This window comes from Benincasa hispida, chromosome 11, assembly GCF_009727055.1.
Source record: "Benincasa hispida cultivar B227 chromosome 11, ASM972705v1, whole genome shotgun sequence".
Taxonomy (NCBI): domain Eukaryota; kingdom Viridiplantae; phylum Streptophyta; class Magnoliopsida; order Cucurbitales; family Cucurbitaceae; genus Benincasa; species Benincasa hispida.
In genome coordinates, this window is record NC_052359.1 from 83,885,700 (window position 1) to 83,894,908 (window position 9,209).

A 9,209-nucleotide genomic window follows, 5' to 3' on the forward strand; every position below is an offset into this window, starting at 1 on the left:
CCTGCATTGTTTTATAACTTTGCGCTGTAATAACGTGCATTTCTGCCTATTATCACCTATATGCCATTGTGCCAACTCTTTCTATTATCTCGTAAGGTCCAATATACCCCGGGCTTAACTTCCTTTTCCTACTGATAACATGCAGAAATGCATGTCATCTTAGGCCTTTTACTTAGAGTTATGAGGGTTGTTAAGCAGAATATGCGGCAATTATGTTAGGAATTCACAAGAAATTGAACTTGTAGCGTTGAGCATTAAGAATCTCAGCTAACTCGTTATTATGCGTTATTATGTGTTCAATTGTCTATTTTGTAGCTAACACAGGAAGTGGATGCAAATGCGAAAGCCGGATCACCGCATAGACAACCACATGCGGAGAAACTCTCCATCGCAAAAGCGAACGTGCTTGATCAACGCATGGATGTTACGGTAATCAGTTGTATGCGTCCATCGCATAGGAGTTGCGATTCTCAAGTGATTGCGGTCATCGTGTAGAGTTGCGGTATTAAGCAAATGCGGTCACTGTACGATTACGGCTACACGATAACGCATACTAATGGAATCAACGCAAGGTGGGTGGAATGAACACATCAACGCATCTACCTCAGAAAAATCAAAAGATGATGTTGAAATTTCACCTACCACGTCATTGACAGAAGGGATTCAGAAAGAACTAACACGCCGTGAATGTCAGAATCAGAGCAGTCCATTAATGTTGTCGGCGATCCAAGCTCTATATAAAGAAGTCGATGAGCAGAATTCCATCTTGTCCGAGGATTTCGCCTGAGGTTCACCTAGGGCGGATCCTTGTGATCCAGATAAATGTGTGAGAAGAAGCTTGAGAGTTCTTCACCTCCTTCATCCATTCCAAGTGATGATCGGAACCTTCGACCGGGGCTAGATCTCGAGAGAGTCAGCTCCATCGCCCATCCATGGCACCACCGGCAGCCTTGATGCGCATCCGCTGGAAGCAAGTCTTTGCTTCCAGCCAGTCATATCATTTTTCTTTCTTTTCTCATATTGTATTGTATGACATTTTGTGATTAAGGAATTAATACAATTTATTTTCAATGCATTTCTCTATTTCATTCGACTCCATCTCCATCTTCTTTGCTTAGCATCGTTACTTTCATTGCAATACTTAGTGAGATTGCTTGGGTATCACATGCTTAGTCATGTGGATTAGGGATATGAAGCATGTAGCAAACCACCGAGAGGTGAGCGGTGCGTGAGTGTGTGAGTAACCTTATTTTCTTAGTGTTAAGCTGCAACAACACCTGTCTATAGGCTAACACAATGCTTGTCTATGAGTAAAGTCAGCAACAACCAACTACTCGGGAGGGTAAGTGGTTGGTCGCATTAAGCAATGCATGCATTGTTCACTAGAGATAGGAATAATCTTGCCTCAACCAAGTCAATGCGGTTACCTTGTCCTATGAGCACATCATTCAGCATTTAGGCATACTTGGGAGAGTAGTCTAAAGACACAAATCTAAGACTCGAGAGAGCAGATTGGACTGCATAGGCAAGAACGGGGAACTTAGAGATAAGCTCCGTTTGCTAAGCTGCATCGCATGCACCCTAGGAATAGGAATGATATTATGTGGTTGCATTATTTGTGTGGATGTCATTTTGTCATCACATAAATAGGAATAGAGGCTTATGTGTAGGCCCTGTAGACTTATCGCATATATCGCATGCGTTCTAGCATTAAAAGCCGTAGCATTTGCACTGAGAGGTGGTTTACTATTGTATGTGGGTTTCATGATCACATGGCTTGTATTGACTAATGTTGCCCTTGCGATCGCTCTTAAGTATTGCAATGAAAACATCTCCGCATTTTATCTATTTTTCCCATTCGTTTGTTTCATGTCAAGAGTTGTCGTGTCTCTACCTCTCATGCATATTCTCATTGCGTTGTCTGTTAGCTAGGAGTAGGAGTAGTGTTAGCTTAGAAACCTCCCTATCATTCTTTTATTCAACCGCCGCATGCACAATCACCATACTCGTTTTGCTACAAGTCCCTGAATTCGACCTTGGATCACCCGAGAAACTTGAGTTCGTGTTATACTTGGCGAGAGTGCAAGAAAACTTGTGACAGGACGCATGGTCATCGCATACATTTGTTGGCACATATTTATTCCAACGCATGACCATCAACGCATGACTATCAATGCATACCTTAAGAACATGCATCGCATATTGCGTCCAAGGGATTTGATTTATCGAGTAATTAACATCTAATTTCCTGTCATCACCTACCAAACCTGAGTATTCCTTTCCACAGAGACAACTTAAGAAATACTTTATCACCAACTTCAAATTCCAATTCTCTTCTCCGCTTATTGGCATAACTCTTTTTCCTGTCTCGAGTTGTCTTAAGATTTTCTCTTATAATCTTAACACTGTATGATGTCTGCTGAACAAGTTTTGGGCATAGTAATTTCCTTTCACCGACCTCATTCCAACATATCAGAGTTCTATGTGGTCTTCCGTATAGTTCCTCATACGGTGCCATTCTGATACTCGAATGGTAACTGTTGTTATATGCAAATTCGATCAACGACAGATGCGTATCCCAACTGCCCTTGTACTGTAATACACATTCTCTCAACATGTCCTCTAGTGTCTAATCGTCCGTTTAGACTGACCATCCATTTGTGGATGAAAAGCTTTACTGAAATATAACTTGGTACCCATAGCTTTCTGTAAGCTAGGCCAAAACTTCGATGTAAACTTGGAATCTCGATCTGATACAATCGAAACTGGAGCCTCAAACTGACTCATAATTTGATCAACATACAACTTAGCTAATTGGTCTAGGGTAAAAGTAACTTTAACAGGTAAAAACTTAGCTGTCTTTGTCAATCTATCCATAATTACCCATACACCATCATAGCTCGTTGGTGTCCTAGGTAAATCAAACAGGAAATCCATCATAACATAATCTCATTTCCACTCTGGTACTGGGAGTGGATTAAGCAATCCTGCTGGCCTCTATCTTTCTGGCTTAACTTGTTGACACACTAAAAATCTATCAACATACTCTGCTATTTCTCTTTTCATACAAGCCATTAGTACAATCTCTTTAATGTTATGTACATCTTGTACTGCCTGGATGCATAGCATAAGCCGAACTATGTTCCTCTTCTAGAATAGCCTGTTTAAGTGCTAAGTTATTAGGTACACATACCCTACCTTCTTTTAATAGCACTTTGTTTGCTCTTAACTGGTCGTCCGTCCTTAGACCTTTACCTACTTTTTCAGCTAACTTCTGAAGATCAGAATCTTTTAACTATTCACATAGAATATCTTCTACGAGAGTAGGACGTACTTGAAATGAAGCTAGTAAACCTCCTGTTTGACCAACTGATAATGATGACTTAGTATTATACAACTCATGTATCAGTACACCTTTCATTGAACAGATAATAGCTTTGGCTGATCTGGTCTTTCGACTTAGAGCATCAGCCACCACATTTACTTTACCTATGTCTCAAGTTTAGCTTTTTCTGATCAAAGATATACTTCAAACTTTTATGATCAGTGAATATATGACAACATTCATCAAACAGGTAATGTCTCCACAACTTTAGAGCCAACACAACTGCTGCTAACTCTAAATCGTGCGTAGGGTAGTTACATTCATGCTTCTTTAACTGACGAGAAGCATAGGCTACTTTCCTTCCTCTATCAGCACACATCCTAACCCTTGTCGGGATGCATCACAATAAACCTCAAACTCTTTACCTAGTGTAGGTAAAGTTAACACTGATGCTGACACTAACCTTTGTTTCAACTCTTGAAAATTGTGCTCGCATTCTGGCGACCATTCAAACTTCACATCTTTTTTGGTCAGGTTTGTCAATGGTAGAGCTATTTTAGAAAAGCCCTCCACGAATCTCCTGTAATAACCTGCTAAACCTAGAAAACTGCGTACTTTTGTTACAGTCATGGGTCGTTACCAGTTGACTATTGCTTCGATTTCTTGGGAATCTATGCTAACTTCGTCAGCTGAAACTATATGCCCAAGGAATACGACTTGGTTTAACCAAAAATCACACTTACTAAACTTGGCATATAACTTCTTTTCCCTTAGCATTTGTTGCCTCAGATGTTCCTTGTGCTTTTCTGCACTGCTAGAATATACTAGTATATCGTCTATGAAAACTATCACAAACTGATCCAGATAAAGATGAAATATCCTATTCATCAAGTCTATAAATACCGCATGAGCATGCGTCAATCCAAACGTCATTATTAGGAACTCATAATGTCCATACCTAGTTCTAAAAGTAGTCTTTGGAACATCTGTTTCCTTCACCTTCAATTGGTGATAACCTGATCTCAAATCTATCTTAGAGAACACCGTAGCTCCTTTAACTGATCAAAGAGATCATCTATACGAGGAAATGGGTACTTATTCTTAATGGTCACCTTGTTCAATTGTCTATAGTCTATACATAATCTGATAGTACCGTCTTTCTTCTTGACAAACAAGACTGGCGCTCCCCAAGATGACACACTGGGTCTAATATACCCCTTATCCACAAGTTCCTGTAACTGAACTTTTAACTTCTTTAGTTCTGTCGGTGCCATCCTATATGGTGCCTGGGATATAGGTGTTGTACCTGGAACTAACTCAATAGTAAACTCTATTTCCCTGTCAGGTGGTAAGCTTGGTAACTCTTCAAGGAACGCATGTAAGAATTCTTGTACCACAGGTACATTCTCACGTCTCCACTTCCTATCTTATGAAACTGCTACATAGGCTAAATAAGCTTCATATCCCTTACTCAGCAGCTTCCTAACCTTCACTGTTGATATTAAACTTCTTGGAAGTATTCTTTTACTTCCTACCAGAGTTATCTTTTTTTCACCTGGTTTCTTAAACACTATTTCTTTCTTAAAACAACCCACAATGGCATAGTGTTTACTTTGGAAATCCATGCCTAAGATAAAATCAAACTTTAGTAACTCTAGTGGAATCAAGTCAACCCATAAACTCTAATTCCTAAGAATTACTTCACAATTCCTGTAATACTCATGTACAACTAAGATATCTCCTACAGGCGTACAGATAAACAAATCCTCGTTCATATGCTCAAGCACTCTATCTATATATAATGCACACATGCCAGATATGAATGAATGCGTAGCACCAGGATTAAATAATGCATAAGCGGACTGATTACATAAAGTTATCATACCAGTTACGACATCTGGAGCCTCTTTCACTTCCTAGTGTGTCACAGCGTATACTCTACCCTGCTGCTGCTGCTGTTGCTGTTGTTGTGGGGTCGTCTAGCTACCCCTTTCTGCTTAGCTGCACCAGATCCCTTACCTCTGGCTCCGGTCGCTCTAGGTTGGTCTACAACCTGGGTAACTTCTCTTTGTTTACCCTGTGTTCCATAACCTAGTTAGGGACAATCTTTCTTGAAGTGCCCCATTATCCATACTGGAAACAAACATTCCTGTTGCCATAACATACTTCTGTATGGCACTTAACACAGTTTTCGCATAGTGGTCTCTTCCTTGTACTAGCTACTGACTCACTAGCACGACTTCGTACCGATTTACCACTCGGTCCAGCTGCAGGTCTTGACCACTTTCGACTTGAACCCTATTAGCTCGTTTCTCCAGGCGTCCTGAACTGTTCCGCACCTGGCTAGAGTATATCTACCCTCGCTACACTCTGCTCAACTCTAATAGCGGTCTCAACTAACTGAGTGAAATTCACCCAATTAGCTGTAGAGGGAACGGGTGTACGTATCTTTCTTCTTAGGACATTCTCAAATCTTCTGCATCTCTCTTTCTCTTCCGAAATGATCGGAAGGGCATACTGAGATAACTCTGTAAATCTTTGCTCGTACTCAGTAACCGTCATCGATCCCTGAGTTAGCCTAAGAAACTCCTCCCTCTTTGCTTCTTTAAAAGCACTAGGGTAGTATTTATCCTCAAATACTTGTCTGAACTCAGGCCAAGTCATAGTTTCTGAACTGCTTCTTCAGGCCTCTATCACTTTCCACCATTCCTCAACCCTTTTCTGCAGCAAGAATGCCACTAATCTAACCTCAGAGCATCTCATAACATTAAAAAATTTCTCAATCAAGTCCAACTAGACCTCAGCATCTACTGGATCTGTGGCTCCATCGAACATTGTGGCCCCTAAAGCTTTCAGCCTTTCGATGCCAAATTTCTTTCCCCGATTGGTCTGAATCGATCCTACACTCGCTGCCAATCTCTGGCCAATTCTATCAAATACTCGATCCTTCATCTGGGGATCTAAATCTACTCGTGAGGCACTCGACTCATTTGCAGAAGTCGTTTCTTGCCCTACTGGGTCTCTAACTCTCTTCCCCTTCGGGTCTAGGTCCTATCTAACTTCAGGGCCTCCGCTGGTAGGGTCAACATTCCTCTCCTCAGTTTACCTACTCAGCCTGCCATTTTTCCTCGACATCTTTGCCTGGTTATTAAGTACACATGTTAGGGACTTTCTTATGGGACTTAATCTAATGCATGAACTCTCTCTTTCACTCAAAATCTCATGCTTTGATACCAACTGGTATCAATTAACTCTTTAACCTTCCCAGAACTTATGCTTTGATACTAAGCTGGTATAAACTAATTCCTCAACTTTTCTAGAAACTTATGCTCTGATACCAAGCTGTCACACTTCATCCCTAACTACTCTCTCAGCCTAGGAAAAGATATGACTGTAGCAGTTATCAACCCTTTTGTTGACACTTACTGCCTAATAACTTTAGTGGAAATCTCTGATACAACCATGTAACTCATACACAGTGGATACCTCTTAGGCAAAATTTATTAAGTTTAAAAAAACACAACATATTTAGAGTGATTACATTACTAGTTTCACAAGTCTCGATGCCCAAAACCTTAGTCCCTATATGAACAACTGTAACATGTGTATAATATTTATAGTAACCACTTAACTGACGGGTTACAATATCTTTGTCCTTTAGTAGCAGAGCAGATGCAGAGCTATCTCCTGAGGATTTGACCGCTACCTGAGGAAAAAGAAAACATTTGAAAATGGGGTGAGCTTGCTAGCCCAATGAGTGACTTGAGAAAGAAAACTGATTCTCATGCAAAAGTCTCAATAAAGAGATTAAACTGGAATATAAATTCCTACAGTAACCTTGTACTGCAGTATAAACATTTTCCAAGCATAAAGCATATAAAGGCGTTTTTATCAGAAAACATTAAAATTGTTCCTTAGTTGAAATTAACCCTATTGTGGTTAAATCCCAACGTCAACTGCTAGTCAAGAGAGAACCCTTTTGCTCAATCTCTAACTTTAACTACCTACGTGCACGTGGACATACTAAGTACCATCATACCTTAGGTACTTTTGCTTAGATATCTTCTCAAAACTTGTCCTTCAGTATCGAGCTGCTCGGATACCTTCTCAAATTTCCTTCGGTATTAAGTTGGTCAGATACCTTCTCAAATATCCTTCAGTATCTAGTTTCAAGTAAAACTATTCATAAAATGACTTTCTCTATAAAGCATGTAAAGCATACCGCATAGAAGTCATGTCTTTAAAGATACTAACACATGCTTGGTGTATTTAAACACACATAAATAGTTTTTCAATAAACAGTCATACATGGCATGCGTTTAAAATATAACTCATGTTATACTTGGAAATTACTTTGTAAAACTAGCTAGCATGAGAATAATCTTTCTTTAAAACATGGTTTCTTTAAAACATTGTAAATATTTAGTCAAATATTTAGTCACTCACCTTGGTCGTTTAGGAACTTTTCTCTCCAGAAGTTCCTTGGTTACCTCGGGCTCCCTTTTGAACCCTAAGATCCAGATTCAATTTAAAGCTCAGATTACTCATAGTTCTATGCCTTATCTTGAGATACTTCATTCTGTAAACATGCTATACAATGTCTCAGGAAGCTTACCTTAACATCTTAGCTTAGAACTCCTCGTGGTTTGGCCAAAATCATTAAATCCCCAAGACTAGCCCAAGCTTCTTGAAAGCTTGCCCTTCTATTGTTTCCTCACTTTCCAGCCTGATTCCTTGGAGCTTCTTCTTCAACAGCCCTACCCTGAAAACTAGACTCACAGAGCTTTCAGGTGGCTTTAGAATCACTCTAAACGCATGAGTATGATGGGAGATATCCTTGTCCCAAATTGATGCTATTTCCAGACTTCACTGTCTGACAGCATCTCCTCCTCTTGAAACTTTATGACCGACGCATGGTTTTGGTACCAACACATGCGTTCTTTCATCAACGTATAGTTTCCTTACAATTAGCCTTCATACACTCTTCTTAATTTCCTTTGAAGTGAATTTGAGTTATGATCTGAAGAGAAGTCCTTGGCCCTATTTATAGGCGTCCAAAATCTCTCCAAGGCCGACACCTCCTACTTAGTCGCATGTCCAAGTGTCTTTTCCACACACTATCGACGCAACCTTCATGCCATCACAATATAAGGTGTTCTTCTCTTCCTTAGTCAACACATAATGTTTAAATTTGCATGTCTTCTTGTGCATCCACCTCATTTGTTTAAGGCCCAAGATTTCTCCCCAACAAGCCACATGTCCGGATGATTTAGCATCAACATCGGCGCATTCCACACTCTCATGATCGCAAGCCATCTTGGCAAATGCGTCCATCCAACCACAAATGCATCCATCTAACCAAAAATGCATCCATCCAACCATACATGCATTCATTCAACCTCAAATGCATTCATCCAACATAAAAAATGCGTTCATTCAATCTTACCTTGTGCATCCAATTGCCGTAACTTGGTCACATATGCTAGATGCTTGCAAGGCTCATCTTTTGCCAAATATCCTTCTCTTTCTCATGGCTTACCTTTTCTCTATGCACTCAACTAGGATAATGACCAACACTCTTCCAACGCATACTATTAGCCTTGTCCTATGCGCCCACATGCCCTCGGATGTCCAACGCATATAGCATGTCGCATAGTTCACACCATGCGTTCAACGCCAACGCATAGTATTAGCCTTGTCCTATGTACCCACATGCCCTCAGATGTCCTCGACACATAGCATATCACCAACGCATAACAACCTTATGTACCGCAAGCCTTGACAACGCAAGACGTTTCACCATGTGTCCACCATGGCTTCTCTCATCGCCTAGCTCATCATCTAGTACTGCTGCCGCATAGCACCATCGCATAGTGTCTGCGCC